Raw genomic sequence first — 25,444 nt, 5'->3', positions numbered from 1 at the left:
AATTTATAGTTGTCATATTTTTTAAATGAACAATTTTTTTTTGTAATTATCACAATTAGACTCTGTGCCTTGTGTAGATCTCTTACCTCTCCCGGACTTTTAATTATTAAAGCCAAATTCTCAAATTATATATCAATATTGGAAGTGTTACATGAAAAAATTCCTAGAAAGCTCCCAGAAAAGAACTAGGATCTCAAAATGCACTAGCACTTTTGGAAGAATTAAAACTGTCCTCTAGAACTTCCAGTTTCTTATCCAGCATGGAAGAAGCTTGGAAGTTAGTCGTAAGTCCTAACAACAAATGAAAAGCTCAATCAACTAAGTAATGAACAACTCTTCTTAGATTCAGCACAACAGCAAGGTACCAGGATACACCTTATCCCCAAACTAAAAGCTGGGTAGTCCCAAAGAAACCAAACTGACCAGAGTGGAGATGTCCCTGGACAGGACGAGGGTCCAGAAGAAAAACCTGAGCATGCCAGATACATTGTAAAAGGTGTGTAGACAACTTGAGAGTAAAACATTTCCAATTATATATGTCTGAAAAGTAACCTGTAGAGAGGGGATGCAGATTTTGACTACTCACATTCTACTTTGACCCACATGAATTCATCAATCTCCTTTTAGTGTTGTAATATACAATACGAACACTAGGAATAGGTTTAAGTAATACCCTTTACTACTCCTAGTAAATAAAACAAAATTGTATTTTAAGCTATAGGACATTAAACAAAATAATAATTCCCTCCCTCCTTCATCCCTTCCTTCCTTCCTTCCTTTCATCTTTCCTTCTGTCCCACCTACTTCCTTCTTTCCCTCCCCTCCCTCTTCTACTTCCTTAGTTTTTCCTTTCTTTTTTCCTTCCTTTCTCTCTCTTTGTAGGTTTTATTTTACATAGAGTATCACCATGTTGCCTGTACTGACTTCAAACATGTCATACTTCAGTCTCAGCCACGAGGATGCTGGAATTATAGGTGTGCATCACAACACACAACTCCCTTTTTTGATAGAAAAAGTCTTCAGATAATTTAGTACTTGTATGAATCAAGAAAATACCAACCAATTATTCTTCATTTTAAACAGTAAACTAGTTTGACCATAATAGATAATGCTTTGTGAAAAAGCACATATCTACTCGTAACTTACTTTTTCATATTTCTGTAAGCTATTGTTTTAAACAAGGAATGGTGGTCAATTCAGATGCTACTGCATAGTACCATAGTTTATAAATGTAAACACGGGAATTGTTAGATAGTCCCACCCTCTCATTAGCAGGTGGCATTATGCAATTATAAAGTAGAACCTGACAGTAAAACTCAACAGAAAACCTAACTTAAAACCTTGGCTAGATACCTCAGAAGTTATTATGATAAATGGCTAATATTTAAATTTGTACTATTTGGGATTTTTTTTCTATTGAAACAGTATACAGACAATGAGAAAGTGATTTGTTCGGTAGTAAAACTCCTAAGAGGAAATTTAGTTACTCCGCTCTTTTGTCTTCATGAGTAGTAGGATGCAGAGATATAACAAGTCTGCCAGAAAACATAAACATTAATAGGCAGGCCCATTAAGTTGTGAGCTTCTTAATGACAAGGAAAGGGAATTTCAGACCAAAAAAAAGATACCATACAATTCACAAACACTGAGAACATATATCAACTTAGTATGAGTGTATATCCCTCACCCCAACCTTTTGAAATCCCCTGATCTGGTATCAAAATAACCAGTAAAAGACACATTAAGAATGCTCTGGCATATAGGGCTCATCTGAACCCAGCTTGTAATATTCCAGAGAACCAAAGTCAAAAGTTACACCAGGTATGTCTGCAGCAGGGTTTCTCAAGCAGCTTACAGCATGCATCACACAGAAAGGCCATTTGGCTCCAATGCCCAGTGGGGCTCAGCTAGAGCTAGACCTGGCAGAAATACCCGTGGGCTTAGGGATGGACAACAGGATACACCGGTAATCTATCTCATCACCCGGAAGACTGGATCCACCCTATCAGGTGAAATGCTGTATTTAAAGTATCCCTCAACATAACTACATCATTAACTGTGACAAAAGCATCTTTTCTATCAAAGTGGTTTTCATCCTTTCTGTTAATCTTGAGAGAAAGGTTTTTCTGAAGAGTTCCTCCTTTGGCCAAATGTCTTGGCCCTTATTAATGACACTTTAGCTTCATACATCCTTTTCCTAAGCACTCTCATTAACGCATACTGTTTGAAGCTCCTTGAATTTCTGTTGCATTCTGTTAATGAAGCTGCATCCTTTTGCAGATTGTGAACCTGAGCTCAGCCAAGGTGAGCATAGGGGTGAGGCCTACTGGGTCAGGGATAAAAAGGGAACAGCCTGCTTGCTCTGTGTGCTTGCTTACCCGATTTCTGGCTGATGGTGCACCCTTCTGCAGAAATAAATTATGCCTTGCCAGTTCCTTTTGAGTTGCTGTCTTTATTCCTATGTGACACTCCAACATCCCACACAAATATACAGTTCTATAAATAAATGTGCCATACTTTAAATGCTAATTTCTAATAGATAAATGTTGCTACTATTAACAGTACATTTTCCAATGACAGTACCTTTTTATCTTTTTTTTTTTTTCTTTTTTCTGAAACTTGAAGCTCTGGGTCTCAAGCTCTTGCTCACCTTTTTGGCACACTGTTGGTGCTCTATGAGTCACTCTTCTACTTTCAACTTTTCACTGGTTAATCAGGGATAAATTCTCTTGGATTTTTCTGCCTAGGACATCTTCAAATCATGATCATTAGATCTCAGAATTCTGAGAAGCTAGGATTATAGATGTGAGCCAACTATGTGTGACTACATTTCTCAAATTTTTATTTTTATAAAAAGCAATACCTCTATGCTTCTGGACATATAAAATAGTATTTATTGAAATGAACTCTCAAGAAATGGACACAAAACTTGTTTTTTGGTTTTTTGGGGTTTTTTTGGGGTCTTGTCTGTTCATTTATCTGACACTGGGAAGGTGGGAGAGGCACACAAATGGAGGGACAAAGAATGAACAAATGTAGCACTGACTGATACTCACTAGAGACTATGTTGAAAATAAACTATTTAACTTGTGAGTGGGGATGGGAGGGAAAAACTGGGAGAGAGTGAGGGAAGGGGTGACATTGTCCAAAAATAAATGTACTTATTATTTGACTTATAATAATAATAATTAAGAAAATAATCATATAAAGAACATATAGAGATATGATAAAGAATATAAAGAAAATAAAAATATAAGTATAAATATAATAAGAATACAAAAATAAGAAAATGATAAGAATGATATATAATTAATATTTAATTAAGAAAAAAGAATTTCAGGGAAAACATGTTCACCAAACTCCCACAGGAAATACCTCATTCTAAGAGCATACTTTATTTTTGATGGTCATTTATTAATTTTTCCATGAAACTTAAAGAATTCTTCCTCTTCCTATTTAACATACACAGCTCTGCCAGCCTTTATTTACTTCAGGACAGTCCTGTGCAGAAGAGTGATGTGAGTTGCAGAGAAGGCAGGTCTAAGAGATGGCATTCCTCACTGAAACCATCCAGAGATTGTACACCAGTGTCTATGTGACTATTTAGGATCTATAGCACAATGCACAGTCCACAAAGGAATAGTGTGGAGGCTGACTTGTTTCAAAGGCAAGAAATGAAGAAAATACATACAGGAGTACATATTGTTCCAAACACTTATTTCCTTTCCTCTCATTCTCTTTGTTTTCTTTTGTGTAAGTACTTGGACTTGAACTTGTGCCCTGAGCCCTGTTCCTGAAGTTTTTTTTCTCAGTTATACTCAGTTTACTCAGTTATAGCACTCTACCGCTTGAGCCACAGCTCCACTTCTGCCTGTTAATTGGAGACAAGATTCTCCAACTGTTGGCTAATTTGAGATAAGAACTTCCCATCTAAGCAGGCTTCAAAACTGCCATACTGAGTAGCCAGGGATTACAGGTATGAGCCACCAGTACTCAGCTACCCTCCTTTTCTTTTCAACAGTGAATAGTTCTATTTGAATTTCCCACTTTGATAAAAAAAAAAAAAAGGCATAAGGTAAGTGTAATTTCATTAGAGTTTATTAAGTTCCCAGTATAGTTTTTTCTTCAAGCTAGTAAACCTCATGACAGTGAGTTACCTTTGGCAACTTGTGGTGTAAATGCAAATTAAGGGCAAGCCTCTCATCCTCTATTGGGTGGAAACTATAGATATTTTGGCAGAACACATCAAATGCCATACGTGCCTTATGTTCTAGAAATTGCACCATGGGGAATTTATCCTAAGACAATAATTAAGGATATGCAAAATAATATTTAATTCCCTGTTGTACTTAATGTCTAAATTTTGGAAGCAACAAAAATGACCAGAAAATAGGTTAGTGTTTAGATTATCATGGGCCCACAAAGAAAAATATCACATGATAATTTCAAAATATGTAGACATATGCCCACTGAAATGCACATGCATACTCTTAAATATGAAATTAAATAGGATGTTCTTAGCATGGAAATGAACACAGAGGTAGAACCTAAGAAGAAATAGATCTGAATGACACTCATTATTCTCTGTGTACTTCAAAAGATGGTAGTCTAACTTTGCTCATCTTCTAATACTTTCTGACATTTCTCAAATGAGTGTTATTTACTTTTATTTTTAAAAGAAAATAAAAATTTATTTAAAGTCGTGAAAATGTATTTAAAGCAGTAAAAGTCTTTTGTGTTGTTGTTTTGAAAGACACCAAAGAAACAGAAGCTGTCATCGGAAGGAGGCAGGATTAGAAATGGGATTTAGGAAGAACTCCTTACAAGTATGACTGCGAGGCTCTGAAATGTGCAGTCAGCAGAGGTCATAGAATCTCGCTGCCTCGGGGATTTGTAAGAAAAGGATGGCCAACTCTCATCTGAGGACAGATTGAATGCCGCCCTGACCTCTGTGGCCTCCAGAAGCTCCATGTGCAAAAAGACTAAGCCAAAATACAATTTCCACTGACTGACACACAAAGCAGTCAATTCCGTGGATTGGAGGCAATCCTCTACAATCTTCTATTCAAGAGAAAGTAGCCCCAACATTTCTACCCAACCCTGGAAGCTAAAGACCTTAAGCCATATAGCCCAGCATTTCCCAGCATACTGATCAGAAAATACAAATAGTCCTTAAGAGTTTCAATATACAACTGTCTTTTATCTGAATTTTCCATGGGAAGGAGAAATCGTTACTAATTTCTGCCACTTAAATATGAGACAAAGAAAGTGATGGTACTCATTTAAAATCATGCATGTGTGCCAGGCACACATGTAAGCCGGTGTCTCATGCCTAGCTACTCAGGAGGATGCATTAAGAGGTTAGCAATTCAAAGCTAGCTGGAGCAGTAAAGTCCGTAAGACTCTTATCTCCAACTAACCGCCAAAAAGCTGGAAGTATAGCTGTGGCGCAAGTGGTAGAGAGCTAGCCTTGAATGGAAAATGGCAGAGACAGCTACCAGGCCCTGAGATCAAGCATCAGTGCCTGCACACACTCACAAATCAGGCATGCTTTCTTGAAGCGGTTTTTATTTTGTTTTGTCTTGGTTGGCTTTGTTTTTGTTTTTTGTTGCCAGGGCTGGGGCTTGAATTCAGGGCCTAGGTTTTAGCCCTTAGCTTTTCTCCTCAAGGTGGTCACTCTACTTACCACTTGTACAGCTCAACTGCTGGCTTTTGGGTGGTTAATTGGAGATAAAAGTTTCAAGAACTTTCTTGTTTAGGCTGGCTTGGAACTAGGAACTAGGATCCTTGAGTAACTAGGATTACAAACCAATAGTGCCTGGCTTCACGTGTCAGTTTCATAGCTAAAAATGTCACAAGTAACTATGTGTGATCAAAGTTAACTATTATGATCAAAATAACTACTGGGATACAGTTAAAGACAAAAGTATTCGATTCTAACAAGTTGACTTGCTGTTAAAAGGGCCCTAAAATTTATTTTCTGATCTTCCCTATGAACAGAAATATTAGCATTTTACAAGACCACAATTAAGTGCACTTTTCTTTGGAATCCTAACCTAGGCCAAAGGAGAAAAGATGGAAGATCTGAGTGAGGATCACAAGGGTTGAACCAAGAATGATAATTTAAGGTAGGTTTAGGTGTATTTCTGTATGCCTCTTATCCTATCTAATACTCTCAATGCTTGTTATCAATTATTTATTTCCACTCCTCTATTTTAGGATTAAACTAGCTAGTGAAATTAAGAAAATGGCCAGAAATCATTGAAGAGTCACAGAAATGCCAAGATAATGGAGTGAGCTAAACTTGGAACATATACTAATAGAACAGGCAGCACATAGTGACCCATTAGAAAAAGGTCAACAATGAACAATGGCACTTAGTGGACAATGGACAATAGACCCAGCTCCAAGTCAAGATTTAAAGCAATGGAAACCACCCTTGCTGACACTCTCTCACCTTCCACCAGGAGGAGCCTTGGCTACCATTTTGAAGCAGGGAATCTGACCCAGAGAAGGTCATTTAAGGTGTACTGCACACTTGTAATTCTGTTATGTTAATGAATAGTATTCTGGTCACAGGAGAGGTGTGGTTTTCCAGCACTAGGCCTCATCTAAATAGTATTCTTAGGACTATTTGTGTTCTGAACTTCTCTTGCCATTGCAAATTTACAAGAAAAAAACTGAACCACTTGGGTGGAAATATTCTCAATGTATTTTTACACAGAGGATAAAGGACATAAGTTAACTTTTCCTTGATGACTCAGATTAATAATTAGGAACATGGGCGGCCAGGCAATGCTGCATACAAAGATAAGTTCAGGACCCAATCAAGTGTATGTTAAATGACCTGAAACTGCTAGCCTCCTGAGTTCCTGCATCTGCATATTATATTCTGTCTGGCTGTGGCTTCTCAGTTGTGTCATGTTCTTTTTATAGATACATCTCTGCCCTATGGTGCAACAGAAAGAACCGTACCCTAGATTCTCCTCCGTTTAGGTTATTTCTAGCTGGTTGACCTTGGATATGTCATTTAACATCTCTAGATTTCAACTCAATAAAACTCCAATGCCCTTTCCATCAAGCCGCTCATCATATTTTGCTACTTCTCATTTGTTGTATATTTTAAAGCCAGATAAATAAAGCTAGCTAAATTTGCATGGAAAGTTACACAAAAGATAAATATAAGCATATGATGTGTTCCCTTGTAAGTAATAGGGTTATACTTTATAGCATCTATAGGTCTTCTGCAGACAAATTACACTTATGTAATTCACAATCCTTGGTAGAATCCCAGGGATTTATAGATTATTGATAATGAAAATCCTATTACTAATACATCATTGTATTTCCATGGTCTCTACTGTACCTGACATTCTTAAGGCCAATCCACAATTACCTGGTACTGCTCTAATTTGGGTCATATATGAGCACAAATGCATATATCCTCCTCCACTTGCAAATGGCAACACACTTATCAAATGGACTGCAAAATGAACACTCTCATTTGGAAGCATTCCGTACCTCATTTCCTTAGGAAGATTTTTCTGAACTATGATGCTTGGGAAAACATTAAAATGCACTGCCAATTACAGAATGTTCTGCAATTTTGAAGGGAACGGAGTTTATTCATCATTCATTTTCTTAAGTCTCAAACACGTGATTTTTTTTTTTTTATAGCTACTGTGGGTTTCCAAGAGCCTGAAAGCTACACCATAGAGTATTACTCTTCCCTTCACACATTTCTCTGGAGAAGTTACACTCACGGATCCACATCCACACAGGGCCAAAACACGAAATATACCTTTTCAGAGACTCCAAAGCACATCTTAGCTACTGTGAGTAATGAAAATGTACAGTAAATGGAAGGACTTGAATATATGAAGATAAAGAGGTAGAAAACAAAAGGGTTATTATGCAAAACAAAAGGGTGATATGTACAATGTCTTCCCAATTATTCTCCATCCAAGAGGACTGCTGACAAACAGGCTCCATATGTTAGTTTCTCTTTCTCTACTCTCCCACTACAAGTTCTCTCCACACCTGAGAGACTATCTACACTTCATCCATCAGCCAAGGAATGCCGTTCCCTCCTTATTTCACAACAGCACCCTTACTTATCTTTCTAGCTGTCATTCACGTATGGACCCAAAGATTCCCCAGCCTTTTCCATACTGAAGGAGTCATTTCCTGAGCTATGCTTCGGTCTCCACTAGATTAAAAGCTAGAAGAGGCAGAGCCCTGTGCATTATTTATCTTTGTAACCTGAGAGCTCAGCATAATGCCTGGCACCAAGCACACCTGCAGAGCATGCAGTGCACACACAAAACAGAACCCTTCCAGCAGTCTTCTTCTCTCCTGGTCTCTACCGGCTTCCAACATACCTCGCATTTAATGCAGCGGAGCGAGAATGCATTGTTTGTGTCTACCTGATAGATAAAACAAACATGAATCTTCATGTTGTCATGTTTATATTCTTAACATTTAGGGACCTTTTTGACAGTGGACCATCTCAGCTACTCAAATCTGCAAATCCTCTAGTTCTTACCATTAACAACCAATGGTTTTGTTACTAATAGATCTCCTGGAGCTAGGTAGGGGTAGGAGCAGAGTGCAATCTTTTATTGCATTAGGTTAGTTGGCCTTTTAGAGGCCACACCTTATTTCTGGTGCTTCATAGAGAGAACACAGAGGTAGACTCTAGGAAGAGAAATTTCAATCATAGCAACAACACTTCCAGTTTGGTGGTTAATTCCTCATTAGGAGTATTATCTGCTTCAGTAGCTTTCTCTTTTTATATTTTTATTTTTATTTTTGTTGGACATGGGGCTTGAACTCGGCCTGGGCGCTGCTCCTCAGCTCTTCGTCTCAAGGTGAGTGCCCTACCACTTAAGCCACACAGCACCACTTCCGGCTTTTTTCTGCTTATGTGGTGCTGAGGAATCAAACCCAGGACCTCATGCATGCGAGGCAAGCACTCTACCACTGAGCCACCATCCCAGCCCCCTCTCTTTTTATTTTTTTATTACTAAGTAGTTGTACAAAGAGGTTTAAATTTCCTGTCAGTTTATGAGTGTAATGCATTTTTAATCAATGTCATAGTTTTTTTTAATCAAATGAGAAAATGTGGTAATGTACTTATAAACCTATAAGGAATTGTTGTAAGTACTTTTTGCCTTCTCTTTGTACAATAACAACAGAGTAGAGCTCAGCTGCACCATCTTGATTCCCTCCTACCCAGGCTAAGTTCTGATTGTCTTGAATCAATGGTCACAGGGTATCTGTGAGGCTTCCTCAAGCCATGAAGGATAGGCCAACGAAGTTCCTCAGCACTACATGCCTCCAGACAGGTGAGACCAACTTCTACCAGTCTTAACACATGCCAACTAGCTGCACACAGAAGCATTCTAGTGCTTCCAACTCTATACCCCTCCCTCCCTCCCACACACATGCCCACTTCCACCCACAAGAGGTACCAGAATGTTGGACAACTTGGCAGCTGGCCTATGAAAATGCAGAAACACTGAAGGAAGATTAGCCAACAAAAAACATGCTGGCAGCTGAATCCAATGTTTAGGCTCTTAGACATATCCAAATAAATCCTTTGTGTATTTTACCAAATGTTTTTGTTGGAAAACATTTCTCAGTGCAGCACTGTCAAAATACCCATTTTTCATGGGCTAAATCAAGGGCTGGGAGCAGCAGAGAGGAATGGAGGGGTGTTTTTCAAACAAAATTATAGGTTACAAAAAAATTAAAATTCAGTCAGACAGCATCCTGGAAAATTAGAAAACTGGTTAGTGGCTTTCAAAGTTAAATTGGTCCGGATTAGAAATGTTAAATATAATAAACAGCAGTCCCCAAAGCTAAGAACATTATTTAGAACTTAGCAAGGTCTAAAAATCTAGGCTAAGAAAGGATCCTGGAATTCTAATCTCACCTGTCAGAATGGCTAACATCAGAGACAAGTAACAGCAAATGTTGGTGAGGATGTGGGGGTGGGTAGGGTGGGAAGGAAGCCTTATACCCTGCTGGAGGGAAAGTAAAGTAGTATACCACGGAAATCAGTATGAAAGTTCTTCAAAAAGATATAAAACAGAATTCCATAGAATCCATCTATTCAATTCTTGTATATATCTAAGAAAATACCTGTACATCCATACTTACTACAGCACCATTCACAAGAGCCAAATTACAGAAACAAGCACAGATCAACTTATATATGTATACACACATATCGGAGTATTACTCAACCATTAAAGAGTATAAAATTATGTCATCTGCAGGACAATGGAGGGATTCTGAGCTCATCATGCAAGGGAAATAACCTAGGCACACAAAGACAAATATCACATGTTCTCATTCCCATGTGTAATCTAGACTTTAGGGGGGAAAATGACATGAGTGAAAAAACGTGGAGGATGGACACAAACATACTTACAAGGTTTTAAACCAAATTTAATAATTTGGAGGAGAGTCATAATGCGATCCAAACACATGAACTTCCTTAACAAAATAAAGCACAGCAACCAAGCCCCAGACAGAGCTTCTGACCCCTGTCAGCCTCTAGCGTAGAAGCAGTAATAAACCATAAGAGATTCAATGCTAAGAATACTGGCTTTTAGTCAGGAGATGTACAAATAAGCTATCTGGCCTAAACCACCACTTCCAGTCTACCTCCATGACTGTGTCTTCCAAAACAGGAAAAGTTAGCAAGGTACCAAACTATAAAGCAAATTGTTCTGAGGTCCCTGCTTGAGAAAGGCAGGGTGAGGAGGATATCTCCTTAGGCTCAAAGTGAAGACATCCTATCTGAATAGCAAACAGTTTCCTCCACAACAATTGTCATTATACGGACTTCCTAATCACAATGACAGTTCTACACCCTAGGGGCAGCATGTACTAGGAATACTTAATTGAATTTGTAACCAAATTTATCAAATGAATCATTAGGGGAAAAGGGAAGCTTTAAACATGTTTTCTGAGCTAGGCACTGCTGGCTCACTCCACTAATCCTAGCTACTCTGGAGGCTGAGATCTGAGGATCGCGTTTCAAAGCTAGTCTGGGCAGCAAAGTCCCCATAGGTATTATCTCCAAAGACCCACTCAGAAAGTAGGAGTGGTGCTGTGGCTCAAGTGGTAGAGCACTAGCCTTCAGCACAAAGAGCCTCAGGAGCAGTGTCCAGACCCTGAGTTCAAGCCTCACAGACAGACAAAAAAAAAAAAAAAAAGGCTTTTTACTCAGAAGTTCACTGGATATACAATGCAACTGGTCAAATCAACAGACTTTTTGGTGTTGTACAATCATTAAATGTTTACTAAATATACCCAAGAGGCACAAACCAAGAAATTAACAAACTGACAGGGAAAAAAATGCTGGTTGTGCTGAATGCCAAAGAAAGCTTCAGATTTCTGCAATGCCTTAATAAATGGGGCAGGGTAGAACTTCATATGCAGAAAATAAAAAAGAATGACCTGTTAAACCTGTTAAACTGTGTAAGAATTTTAAGACTATTTTCATGTTTTGAGTTAGAATTCATCAGGAAAAAGAAATACTGACAATAAGAAACTTCCCTCTTCACACTGAGAGAATATGACGGAAAATATTCCAGTGAAGAGTCACTTGAATTCTTTGAAACAGTCCTTAAGGTTTAACTTGTAATCATTAGAAGCAGCAATAAAATTACCGGGTGCTGGTGGCTAATGCCTATAATCCTAGCTACTCAGGAGGCTAAGATCTGAGGATCACAGTTCAAAGCCAGCCAGGCAGGAAAGTCCTTGAGACTTTTATCTCCAATTAACCACCAGAAAACTGTAAGCGGCACTGTGGCTCAAGCGGTATAGTGCTAGCCTTGAGTTGAATAGCTCAGTGACAGCGCCCAGGCCCAGAATTCAAGCCCCACAACCAACAACAAAAAAAAGTTACCAACACAACTGAATAATCACTCGCAACAGCAGACAGGTTCCTCAGTCAGAGGCAGTTGATTTTGTTCATTTACTTGTTAGTTCATTCATACTAGGGCTAGAACCCGGGGCCTCACACTCTCACCAGAGCGCTACTTCGGGCTGTTTGCTGGATTACTGGAGATATGACTTTCATAGACTTTCCTGCCCCAGCTGGCTTTAAACCAGGATCCTCAAATGTCAGCCTCCTGAGTAAAGCTACAAGTTACAGCCTTGAACTATGGATGCCGGCTTATTTTATATTTTACTTTTTTCTTCTTTTATCGGTCATGGGGCTTCAAATCAATGCTTGGGCTCTGTCCCTGAACTATTTTGCTCAAGGCACTTTGAGCTACAGCTCAATTTCCTAAGGAGAAGACAACTTTTTTTTTTTTTTTGGTCCTTTCTTTTTTGGTACTGTGGATCAAACCCAGGATGCTGCACTTGGGAGGCAAGTGCTTTGTCACTGAGTTACATCCGAGCCTCACTGTTTTGTTTAGTTCTTTATGTAAGTAACTGGGATTTGAACTCAGGGCCTGATGCTTAGCAAGGCTACAGCCCTATCACTGAGCCTCCCCTCCCATCTAGGGATGGCCAATTTTAATACACATTACAAATAATTAAATTTCCTTCTGTGTCATTTCAATACGCAATCCTATTGAGTACTAAAGTATTGTGTTTATTATATGTCCACATCATAAACTAAATGTGAAGGCTGATTGCGAGTTTCTTGTTAACCTGATGCATTTCAGCTTACTTTATCGGCTGCTCTGTGGCAGACTGAGTTCACAGTAATCAGTGCTGCCGTAAAGCAGCACCAAACATAAATGAAACAAATAGCAAGTAGATCAATATAAGGTGACACACTCCTGGCTGAAATTGCTCCCTATTGTGACCTGCTGCTGCTCCTTTGCACTTTACAGACTTAATGAGTCACCAGGAACACAGTAAAGATGTATATGTTTTCCTCAGTGAGAACTGGATTTATTTCAGTACCAACAAAGGTTCATGCCCACCAAGAGATGGTCTCATGAAGGTATGGACAACCTCGTCCTGTAAAACTCACAGAAAATCAGAAAATCTAACAAGAGTATCCTTAAAGGACAGAAGTTTACAGTCACTTGTGTCTATGTTAGCAAAAGAAACTGTGATCACAACACACAGAAGAGAAAAGTCAAGATCATTTTGCTTTCTGAATATAATGGACCTTGGAAAAATGTGTAAAATAACTTGGCTATTGGTAATTTTAAATAATTACTCTGTGGAGAACACTTCAGTGTTGTTTTTTTTGTTTTGGTTTGGTTTTTTGCTAGTTCTGGAACTTGAACTCAGGGCCTGGGCACTGTCCTTGAGTCTCTCAGGGCTCAAGGCTAGCACTCTACCACTCAGCCACAACACCATTTCTGGCTTTTTCTGTTTATGTGGTACTGAGGAATCGAACCTAGGGCTTCATGCATTCAAGGCAAGCATTCTATCACTGAGCCAACATTTCAGTTTTTTAATAAATGAAAAATCTGAACCAGGCACTGGTGCTTGTTAATCTGATTTAACTCTGGAGACTGAAATCTGAGGATCATAGTTCAAACGCAATCCTGGTCTATGAGACTCTTATCTCCAAGTAACCATCCAGAAGTAGGAGTATGGTTACCTGAGAATGTGAGGGCCTGAGTTCAAGCTCAAATACCAGCATATGTTAAAAAAGAACCCGCCCTCTCAACCCCGCCCCCCAGACACACACGCAAAATAGAAACAATGTTCCTGTTGAGAAAGAGAAAGGCCATAGTAGGAAACAACTGCACCCAGCTCCTCAAGGACTAGTCTTATGACCTCCCTGAAAGATGTTGAACCAGTGTGAAGTTTATATGCACATGCTCCTGGGCAAAGGTCCTATGGTTCAAGTGTGGCCAGAATGGGGAGATGGGCAAAGATATCAACTTAACCCAGTCCAGTAACTGCTCAGAATAGGCCCTCCTGCTCCTCACCTTGAGTCACAGAGAAGAGACAAAAACCATTTCTCAAATGATAACCCCTACCGGAAAAGAGACAAGCCTCAATTATGGTATTCAAAGGAGAAATAAGAATTAACCAACACATCAAGCAGAGTATTTGCCCACAATAGCAAGACAAAACGGAATAATATGCACAAATTATGGGGCAAAATCTAGGGGAAAAAAAAACAAAAACGATAGATAGGGAAAAAGGGAAAGCATTCGGAAGAGAAGGAAAGAAAACCCAATCATCCCTAAATTAACACACTATGTAGAACAGAAAAGTTTCCTTTTAAGAGAACTTTGAGTGGGAAATAAAAGATGAGAAAAGAGGGGCTCAAGATTGGAATCAAACTAATTAACATTTAAAAGATTTTGCAGTCGACAAATACAAAACAGATGAAAATATGTGTCAATGAAGTAGTAATGTATAAAATAAAAACAAAAAATGAGGATGGATAGCTAAAAATACAGAAACAACATTAAAATTTGAATTAATAATTTAAAAAAACAGTTCCAGTAGAAAGGAGAAAAACTCTGTGTGTGTGTGTGTGTGTGTGTGTGTGTGTGTGTGTGTGTGTATGTGTGCGCATACATGTAGAAAAGATGAAAGGCATGAAGAAAACTCAAAAACTGCTGAACCTGAAGAACTAAAACTAGGTGGAAAAATAATAATTGTATAAACTCTCCCTAAAGAAAAAGAAATTTCAAGTGTTCAAACAGGAAAGGGAAATTCAGTTCCACAGAGAGGGAAAAAAAATTAGGCTGGTGTCTGCCAAAGGCAAAGACACAATGTCTACTAATTTTTAGTACAACTCAAGGATGGCAAGACAAAATATTCTTTAGGTAAACAAACAGATACTTAAATATGCAAGAAGTCAGGAAATGTAAAAGCCACCAGACCCTCATAAAATGAACTATTCACTAATAAAACCAATAAAATGATTCACTACCATAGAAACTGTCAAAAGGACTACTGGCCTCTGCATTTTTTCAAAGTTGTATGAGAAAGTGATCCAATTACTTTATTAATAAGCCTGAGAATAGAAAAGTAACTGATTGACCAAGAAAGTCATTAAGAGAAATAACTCAAAACGAGAGGTAATGGAAAAGAACCATGAATTAATACCAAAGCGATTAAAATACAATATCACTTGCTGTAGAATAATATCATTCATAGTGCAGATTTGTTCCTTTCTCAGAAGACCAAGCAAAAAAGTTCTACACTAGCAGTTAATCAATACGTTTATTAATTTCTCCATAAATCAGCAAAGGAAATCTTGAAGCTCAACATGCACTGCAACTTTATATATTCCCATTTAAAAACTTCCATTATGGAAACATGCATTTTCATCTAAACATCTAAAACTCAAATACATAGTGAATATGTAATATAAAAGTTATATTTTAGGGAACATAAGAACTTTGGTTGCCCTATTAAAATATATATATGTATATATGTACGTGTGCATGTGGAGAGAGAAAGAGAGAGAGAGAGAGAGAGAGAGAGAGAGAGAGAGAGAGAGAGAGAGAGAGAGAATACACATAGGGTTTAGAAGATCTCTTACTATATATAAACCTTAGCTTTCCATTAGCACCATCACCAAAGTGGCCAAGCTACACTTCAGTATAATTTCTAACTCTCCTTATGATTTCAATTAAATCTCCTTTAATCTCCTAAACATTTTCCTTTTTTTTTTTCTCTACAATGCTGAGTGAAGATTCCAGCACTTTATCTGGTAAGCCTACATACTAGTCAATCCAATGCTTTTGATGATCATTCAGTTCTGACATGCAATCTCCTTGTGTCAATTTCTTTAGTAAAGCTCTTGAAAAGCTACTTATTGTTTTCACAATAAATATTAAACTTCTTAAGTTGTAAGACTTGTAAGTTGTGAGTCCTTTTGTCAGTTCCTTCACCTGGTCAGGATCTGTTCATTGTCAGTGACTTTCTCCACTGCTCCTAATTTTTCACCTCTAGTTTCCTTTAGGTCTCTTTCAGCTTAACTTTCATCTTTCAATAGAAAATCCCTTTCATGTTTGAAGGATATTTTTGTCAGATATGAGTCTGATATATACTGTCCCAAAGTCCTGGGTAATGGTTTAACCATAGGGCAAAGTTCTGAGAAATGTTGGATTTCATCATGGTACAAATATCATGGAATTCAACATATAAAACTAAATGTTACAGTTTACTGCACATCTGGAGTGTACAAGATACTACAGACTATCACTCCTAGAGCCATAAGGAATAAAACAACACAATATTAAACCAAACACAAGAGAATAATGTAATCACCAGACATGTGAATATGAGTGGTACAAATTGCATGGCATACACTGTTTGAGTTTTGTTTTGCTTTTGGTATCAGTAATGAGACTCGAACTCAGGACCTGGGCACTGCCCCTTGGTTTGTTTCCCTCAAGGATGGTGCTTTATTACTTGAGCCACAGTTCCCTTCTAAGTCTCAAGGACTTTTCCTACCTGGGCTACCTTCAAACTGGGAATCCTCAGATCTCAGCTTCCTGAGTAGCTAGGATTATAGGCATGAGCCACTAGCACCAGACTTCATCTGCCAGAATAAAGGCAGAAATGTTGAACTCTGATGAGTTTCTTTGCTTTTAAATAACTTTTTTTGATCCTTCCTATGAACACAAATATTAACATTTGAATGGGAATTAAAGGGAGAGAAGATGGAAAGTCTGAGTGACAGCACCTGGGTTGAACCAAGAAGGATGAGTGAGCACAGGTGCCTGGCTTACACTATTTTAGAGTGGAAAAAAATTGTCAGTAGTAGTACCCACTGAAGTAAAAATAAAAAGAACAGTAAACACAGGCACCACCAACACAGGTGTTTGCTATCATTTCTAGTATTACACACTCCATATAATTCAGTGTGTTGTGCTTTCAGGACATTAGATTTGTTTAACACACTTACTGTCACTAACATGTAAGCATGGGGCTAACAACATTAGGGCAGCGACAACGTCACATGGCAGCAAGCATGTTTCTGCTTTATTATAATCCTGTAGAACCACCACCAGCAGTATCAAGTCCACTGTTGAGCAATGGTGTTATGAAGCAGGTGACAGAATTTATTTCACCAGTCTCTCCCTACCCTGTATGGATAAATGCCTTTAAAGCCACTATAGCTACTTACTTTAGAGATACTCAACCCATCCAGTTCCTAGAAAAGAATAAAGGCAAAAACAAAACAACATGGTCCCTAGCACATGCTCAATTAGCAAACAGCATCAAAAAGATAAGAAATTAGCGGGGCGCGGGTGGCTCATGCCTGAACTCTTAGCCACTCAGGAAGCTGAGATCTGAGGATCGCTGTTCAAAGCCAGCCCGGGGGGGGGGGGGGGGGGGGGGGGCGGGGCATGAGACTCTTATCTCCAATAAACCACTCAGAAAGCTGGAAGTGGTGCTGTGCCTCAAGTGGTAGAGTGTTAGCCTTGAGCTGAAGAGTTCAGAGACAGCACCCAGGACCAGAGTTCAAGCCCCACGACCACCACCACCAAAAGAAAAAAAGGTAAGAAATTATTGAATGGACTTGAACAGTAAGTTCTTTCAAATATGAGGCTTAGGTGGGTTTTTGTTTCTTCTGAAGCAACAAGAATTAAAGACTTCTGTGGAGACACTGAACATGTCTTAAAAAGAATAATGTAACAGGTACAACATGTCCCTGTAATACTTCAAATCTGATAAAAGGACCATTTCAAGGACCCAGGTGCTCCACTTGCAAATTTCCAACTTGTAAATAATCTACCTATTTTGGCAGTATTTACCTTTCTTTATCCCTCCATGAACTTCTATTTCTCTCCTAGTCCAATTAAAAAGCAAAATGCCAGGCTGAACACACACCTCAAATGGCAGAGCACACCAGCTGTGAGGGGGTGGGAGGAAGCAAAGAACCTGAAGCCCTAAGTTCAAGCTCCAGTAGCAACAGTACATGTACATGCACAAAAAGAACATACACCTATTTCATATGTCCAGAGCAAGCAAAAAGTAACTAATATAGTTTTTCTTTTTATTATTTTCTTTAAGTAGTTATACAAAGCAATTGTCATTTAACAACGCAATTTATAAATACAATGTATCTTGATCAATGTTGCCTTTTCAATATGCTCGCCCATCCCTCCTTACCCATGCATTCCCTCACTCATCTTAATTTTGTAGGATATACATTGAATTCTTGACTGTGTTTCCCCCTCTTCTCCTCTTCGTTCCTCTACCTCTTTCTCTTTGGCCCTAGCCCAACCCTTTGGAGTATACCCTACTTGGTGGTCTAGTTTGTTGAACTTTGATTTTGCCTTTCTAAGGAATTATGAATTCTTTTGAATATGAAGCTATATATAATGAAAATTATTATAAAAATCGAGATGGTAACATAAAATAAAATTCTTGTAATGGTCATTTCTAGGACTAAAGGACTTTAAAAATACTTGGAATTGTGACTTGAGTTTCTTTTTGTTATTATACCTTATAATATACATACCAGTTACTTCATTCTTTTTGTATATATCAAATACCTCAGAGAGAATGTTTACCTCTGCTTTCTCAACTAGAATGATTCCTTCTTTTCATTGGTTAAGTAAGACTTTTCAAAACACGGATCTTGCAAAAGATGAAAACTATATTCATCATGCCACATAAGCAATTATTTTATTGTTAGGGAAATAAATGAAGCTTAATTTATAATACAAAAAAAAATGAGGAAAAAGTGAGCAGAGGGAAATCCTCTGAAAGTTCAACACAAAAGCATTTTTTTTGTTCTTGTTCACTGTGCATTTAAAAGAAACATAAGCTTAGGCAAAGAGAATGGTCAAAAAGCACATTTAACACTTAACACTTGTTGCTAAGTGTGAGGGTATGTAATTGCTGAGACTAATCATTGTAAATATCTTCAATATTGTTTTTAGAAAAGCACTTTTATCATAGAGTTGCTATTATAGTGAACAATAGCCTAAAGGAAATCCAAGGTATTTTTACCAAAACAGCCTCGCTGAGGCTCAGGAAAGTGTTTAGGAAAGTTGACATTTTCTACATAGCTAACTCCAAGAAACTAGACCATCCCCTCAGCTACTAGATATTAACTTTAACCCAAGCAATTTTCCACATTCATAGATTGTATATGATGATTCACCTGTCTGTTTCTCAGGATCTCATTTTTTTTCATCAATCATATATAATCATGGATTTGTTTTGCTTATGAACACTTTTTGCATAGGAAAATGTTTTTTTTTAAAGCCACAGATTCTTACTTCTTCTTTCTTTGTTTTTGGGTTTTTCCTTCTCTCACTTCTCTTCTTCTCCCCTCCCTCTCTGCCTCTCTCCCTTCATCTCTATATATAGCCCAGATTTGAGCTGTTGAACTCAAAGGATCCTCCTGCCTCAGCTACCCAATGAGCTGGGATTAAAACTGAGTGCTAATATGTTCAACCTTTCCTCATTATCACTCTTTTGTTCTCTTTCACACTTTACATTATTTCTTTATTCACACATGTACTGCAAAGATACATATCAGGGCCTAAATATGAGAAACAAATTCACAGGAATTTAAAATCTGTGAATATCAAATAATCATGTTCCTCGTAGGCCTTTCTACCAAACCTGCCAATCTATTGATATATATTTGATTGCTCTTTTCTTCCTCCTTTGACTAGCCAGGTAAATGATGTAATTCTTGGAATGCCATCTAACAGCAAGCTTCTACATTTCTAAGATAGATGTTTTCAGGACGACTTGAGAAGAAAATCAGGGAAGATGCTGTTATTGTGCCAGAACTGACATCAGCTTCTCCTACAGACTCCATGAGAAGACTACAGGTTATAAAAAGGGGCCATTCGGGCTTTTATCATTTCGGTTTCTCAGACAGACGCAAAGAAACACACTGGGCTCCAAATTCTCATTCAAAAACCACAAAGAGACTTTTCTATGATAATTAAGCTCTTGCATTATAGCAACATCCCTGTTTATGGAAGAACAAGAAGTAAGTGCTCTGGCTTCTAACACAGACATTCCTAACTTTTTGTCTCTTTACCTGTCTCTGAGATACATGCACTCGACATTCCCAGAGCAATGGGCCCTGGGAATGACAAATTCATGCCAGGTCCATCTTTGAGTAGCTGATGTTTCAACAGTCTTCAAACACCACTGAGAGCAATCAAGGGACAAGATGGGGCTCAATCATTACCCCATTTGGCAGGTTGTAAGTATTTAAAATGCATTGAAATTCTAGCATAGAGCCAACAGAAATGATAGGCATAAATCAATCATTCCGCTCCTTCAAAAGTAAGTTGCACTTACCACTTCTCTACCTATAATGACTCAGTTCCTACCCTTCTATACAGTCTTTTCAAAAGTACCACCTCCACCTCCACCATAACTTCTCTGTTGGAGTCTTTTTATCCCAAAAGGAACTTTTTAAAAGGGAAGCACAAGCAAAAGTCATTAAACAGTTCCTCAATTTTGCCATAAATATTGTGTAACCTAGTGAAAGTCCCTCGGTATTTCAGAGACTGATAAATGTTGGCACAGGCCAGGAGCCAGAATTACATATTCTCTTTTATACAATATACTCTGGAGAAGAAATTTATAAGCATAATTATGATGAACTGATAACACTTTCCATCTTCACATCTGAAGTTTGGTAATATTAATACACAGGGAAAAAAATTCAGCACATAAAAGAAGTCTAAAATAGAACTGACCAAGCAAAGTGTCTTGATCTCTAGGTTCTTGATTTAAACACTAAGAACTATATCTGCAATTTAGTTCAAAAATAACTTACAAATTAAAAAAAAAGAGAGAGAGAAAAGAAAACCAAAACTGGAAGCCAATAGCTCATGCCTATAACCCTAGCTACTCAGGGGCAAAAAAGTCCCCATGAGACTCTTATCTCCAATTAACCACTCAAAAACCTGAAGTGGAGTTGTGACTCAAAGTGGTAGAATGCTAGCCTTGCGCACAAAGAGGCTCAGGGACAGCACCCAGGCCCTGAGTTCAAGCCCCAGGACTAACAACAAAAACAACAACAAAAATTTAAATTATAGGCCAGGCATGTGCCCATAATCTCTTGAGACAGGCAGAATTTTGAGTTCAAGGCCAGCACTAATCACATCAAGGTACAATAATTACTGTCTATCCTGAGACAGCAAAGACGTGAGGGAAGAGCTGCATACAATTCCTCTCTGTATCCCAATGTCTAGAAAATATGAAATGCTTAATCTGTCCTTGCTGATTCTGATGACAAACAGGAGAGGAATAGTCAGCACGTGCATGACAACAATCAGGATATCCAGTGTCTTCAAGAATTGTGCTTCCTCCTAGAGAAAACCAGCTGTGTCTGCTCCTGATCCACAGAAAGGGGCAAATTCAAGGTCCTCGGATCCTAAAATCAAATGCTGATACAATAGTCGCACTGCATAGGCTGGCTTTTTTGAACACAGTAAAGAGAACATAGGAACACAGGCCTCTGTAACCAATTTTCCTAAAGTCAAATAGACTGTAAAACTTAAAATAATTTTTAAAAATTCTATTTCAGTGAGCATTAACTGTAAGACATTCTGTATGGTGTTAGTCTTGTCTGACTATCTGAGACTAGGTCTCGCTGCATTACTGAGATGAGTCTTGAACTTGGACTCAAGCAACCCTCTTATTTAAGCCTCCCAAGTAGTGAAGACTACAAGCATACACCAGAAATGCACTTTTTCCTATTTAACTCTCATAACAACCTTAAGGAGTAGGCAGTATTATCATTCCCCTCATCCATGATGGGGCAATTGAAATATAGAAATGTGATTAAGCACAAAAAGAATCAGGAATGAACTAGCAGGCCTCATACAAAGCACTATCTTTAATCCTTACATCAACTTCAGTACTCTCCAAATGTTCCCTTCAGTGCCTGAAAAGGAACACCTATTAAAAGTAATAAAATAGACAGGCCCTGGTGGCTCACTCCTACAATCCCAGATAATCAGGAGGCTGAGATGTGAGGATCACATTTGAAGCCAGTCTAGGCAGAAAAGTGAGACTCTTATCTCCAATTAACCACTCCGAAAACGTGGGAAGTGACGCCAAGGCTCAAGTGGTAGAACACTAGCCTTGAGTAAAAGAAGCTCACAGACAGCGCCGAGACCCTGAGTTCAAGCCCCAGAACTTACAAATTACAGGGTAAAAACTTTTTATTGCCTCCTTTGACAACCCAGTGAAACTGGGCATGATAAAACACACTTGTAATCCCAGTCCTTGGGAGTCTAAAGCAGCAACAAGCTTGGGCTACACAGTAAGATACTTAATCAAAATAAACAAATAAAATACAAAAATATGAAGGCAGCTTGAAAAAAGCAGGAATTTAAAGAAAAGAAAAAGGAAGAAATTCTCCAATTTACTGAATACACACACACAAAATAAAAATAAAAATTAATAAATAAATAAAAAAGGAAACCAGTGTTGCAAGTTCAAACTGCCAAAGCATACCTGTCACCATGTAGGAAATGTTATTTCCCGGGAAGCTGGTGTGTTCTTCTTCCCTCAGAACTTGGGCAAGACATGATTTCCTAAAAGTACAAATCACAGGTACCAAGGGATGATCTAGTGACTCTGGTTAGAACACACATCTACATGAAAATCACATGAAAACAAACTCAATAGCTCATAAAGAAGAGAAAGCAACAAGGAGAAAGCAAACATCAGAACCCATTTCATAGAGCCACCTCCCTCATCCAGGACTGCTGGATATGGCGCTGAATCTTCATTTTTGTCTTTGTTTGTTTGTTTGTTTTGGTTCCCGTCCTGCAGTTTGAACTGAGGGATTGGTTGCTGTCCTTGAACTTTTGTGCTCAAGACTTTTGTGTTCTACCACTGGAGCCACAGCTCTACTTCTGGCTTTTTGGTGGTTAACTGGAGATAAGAGTCTCATGAACTTTCCGGCTCACACTGGCTTCAAATCATGATCCTCAGATCTCAGTCTCCTGAATAGTTAGGATTACAACTGTGAGCCACTGGACCTGACTATGAACATGGCATCTTAATTTACACAGGATTTGAAATAAACTCCAATCACAGATTTGGACACATCCGGGTCCTACTCCAACCACCACTGTCTCTGCTCTTCTGCACTTTGGCAAATGCTGGCCCCAGGGAATGACGGGCAATAATCAAGTGAGGTCATCGGGGAATGGCATGTAAAAGCAACAAATATCAAAACCAAGACAAATGCAAGCAGAAGGTCAATGAAGACCAACAGCACCAGAGAAATAGCTCAAGCCAACAGATGAAGAATTTAGAAAGGTAAAACTTTTTTATAGACTCAAAAAAAAAAAAAAGATCAAAGAGAGGTACAAAACATGCATTCAGGAAGAAGTACACGGGTTCAAAAATAAAGAAGAAAACAATCAGAAGAAATGCAAATAAGCCAACAAAGCTTAAGAAATACTGCAGAGATGAATGCCACTTTGGGAGCAACAAAATATAAGACCTTGACTGAAACCACAGTAAGAAAAAAACTGGTCAATGGGAAAGCACAGCAAGTAAAATAAAAGTTAAAGATATGAAAAAAAACCACAGATATGAAATACCAAGGAGAAATGCCATACATATTTTCAATTAACCAGGAAGAATGAATCAAAAAGTGTAATTACAATATAACTTTTAAATCTCCTGACATGACAACTAACTCAACTATTCAAAGTTGAAGGGTAAGATCTAAAGGAAAAAATGATATAGAATAGTAAAAACCAAGACCTAATCAAAAGCAGTCTGTGAGTCAGGTGCCAGTGGCTCAAACCTATAATCCTAGCTATTCAGAAGTTGAGCATTGTAGCTCAAAGCTGACCTGAGCAGAAAGTCCCTGAGACATCACCTCCAAGTAACTAGGGGGAAAACAAACAAACAAACAACAACAAAACAGAAGCAGAAATTTAGTTCAAGTAGTAGAGTTCTAGACCTAATTGAAACAGGCAAGCAAGAATATGAGTTTGGGCAGAAATGGCAAACACACACACAAGCACAGGCACACACAAGAGTCTATGGACATCTTGAGTAATGAAGGAAACTAGCAAAGAAGAAAAGATTACTTTGCCTTCAAAAATCACAGATGGCAGTGAAATCTGTTTTTCATATTCTGAGGGATATATTAATGCTCAATATATCTGGTAACAGTTAAAAATCAGAAAGTAAGCATTTTTCTTTTGTGTGGGTATGGGGACTGGAACTCAAGGCCTGGCCACACTATCCCTTAATTTTTTTTTATTTATTTATTTTTTTTTGCTCAAGGCTGGCGCTCTACTTGCACCTTTTTGCTGGTTAACAGATTATCCTGGTCAGCCTGACACCTAACTCTGGTCCTCAGCTCTCAGCATTACAAGGATAACAAGATAGCAGATCTCAGGATTAGTTAGGATTACAGGCAGGAGCTACTCTGACAAGGCTAAGAATGTAACCATTATTAAGAACCTTAATTTAAAAGACCAGTTTAAGGGCTGGGAAGGTGGCTCAGTGGTAGAGCGCTTGCCTTGCATGCCTGAGGCCCTGGGTTTGATTCCTCAGCACCACATAAGCAAAAAAGAAAAAAAGCGGGAAGTGGCGCTGTGGCTCAAGAGGTAGAGCACTAGCCTTGAGCTGAAGAGCTGAGGGACAGCACCCAGGCCCAGAGTTCAGGCCCCAGGACCGGACCCCCCCAAAAAAAGACTAGTTTAAAAAGAAGGGGGGGGACTAGTAATGTCATTAATTTTCCTAATTTTCACACCAAACACAAACCAAAAAAAGGTAAAAAAATGTTATTGAAAGTCTAATTCAGTTGTTTTTAACAGAATTACCAGAATCGGATCTGAAAGTTGTTCCCCCAGCTCCTACTTATTAGTATCATCATTTGGTAAAAGGACATTAAATTAAAATTAATAATAACTCCTTTAATTGGTTTCTTATGGATGGTTTGGAAGTAACCAGAAAAAAAATAACAGAATAAATACGGGCCTATATGTGTGGAAATGTAAAGTCTGAATGTGATGCTATGACTATAAAACCATCAGCACTTACTTGTATTTATGCACACAGAGATGCTACAAATGATATTCATGGAACGTTATCAGATAGTTCGAGGCAGGAAGGAGATGGGCTTTGCATGCTTTAGTGTTTTTAAAATGAGCAGTGCATCATCTTTTCAAATAAAGCTATTCTACTCCAACAATTCTATAATCTTCTTCAAAACCCTGCATACGATTTTCTTCTCATTTCCCAGATAAGATAAATGAGGACATGAAGCTGAAGTGACCTAATTCAGGATATCTGAATAAAAACTGAGATGTATCTACTAGCTTGTATCATTCTCAGATCTGTTGCTTTGGCTCCATGAAAGAAAAAACTTGTCATACAAATGACATGCACTCAGAAATAGGATGGATGAAATATGAAGTACGAAGTGGCCAGGAGAATTTCACATAATGCTCGCATAACCCACCAGTTCCAACAGACAGCAGCAATGCACCCTGGAGGCCACAGAAGACGTGAC

The 25,444-nt window shown here is 38.3% G+C and overlaps 1 protein-coding gene across 8 annotated transcripts in view; it reads right to left on the bottom strand.

Annotated features, from left to right (window-relative positions):
* The window catches only part of LOC138814048 (Krueppel-like factor 12), a 708,935-nt gene that overhangs the window by 215,387 nt on the left and 468,104 nt on the right, over window positions 1-25,444 (bottom strand). The window contains exon 1 of one of the 8 annotated variants that reach the window (XM_070002826.1): window positions 22,414-22,485. The exons of the other annotated variants lie outside the window; for them this stretch is intronic. The gene's annotated coding sequence lies outside the window, so the exon portion shown is untranslated. Of the gene's footprint in view, window positions 1-22,413; window positions 22,486-25,444 lie in introns of those variants that run through there. 8 annotated transcript variants of the gene reach the window in all.

Source organism: Dipodomys merriami, unplaced genomic scaffold, assembly GCF_024711535.1.
Source record: "Dipodomys merriami isolate MVZ:Mamm:240054 unplaced genomic scaffold, mDipMer1.0.p SCAF_6, whole genome shotgun sequence".
NCBI lineage: Eukaryota > Metazoa > Chordata > Mammalia > Rodentia > Heteromyidae > Dipodomys > Dipodomys merriami.
Note: the sequence above shows the minus strand (reverse complement) of the source record. Positions and strands in the feature narration are given on the sequence as shown.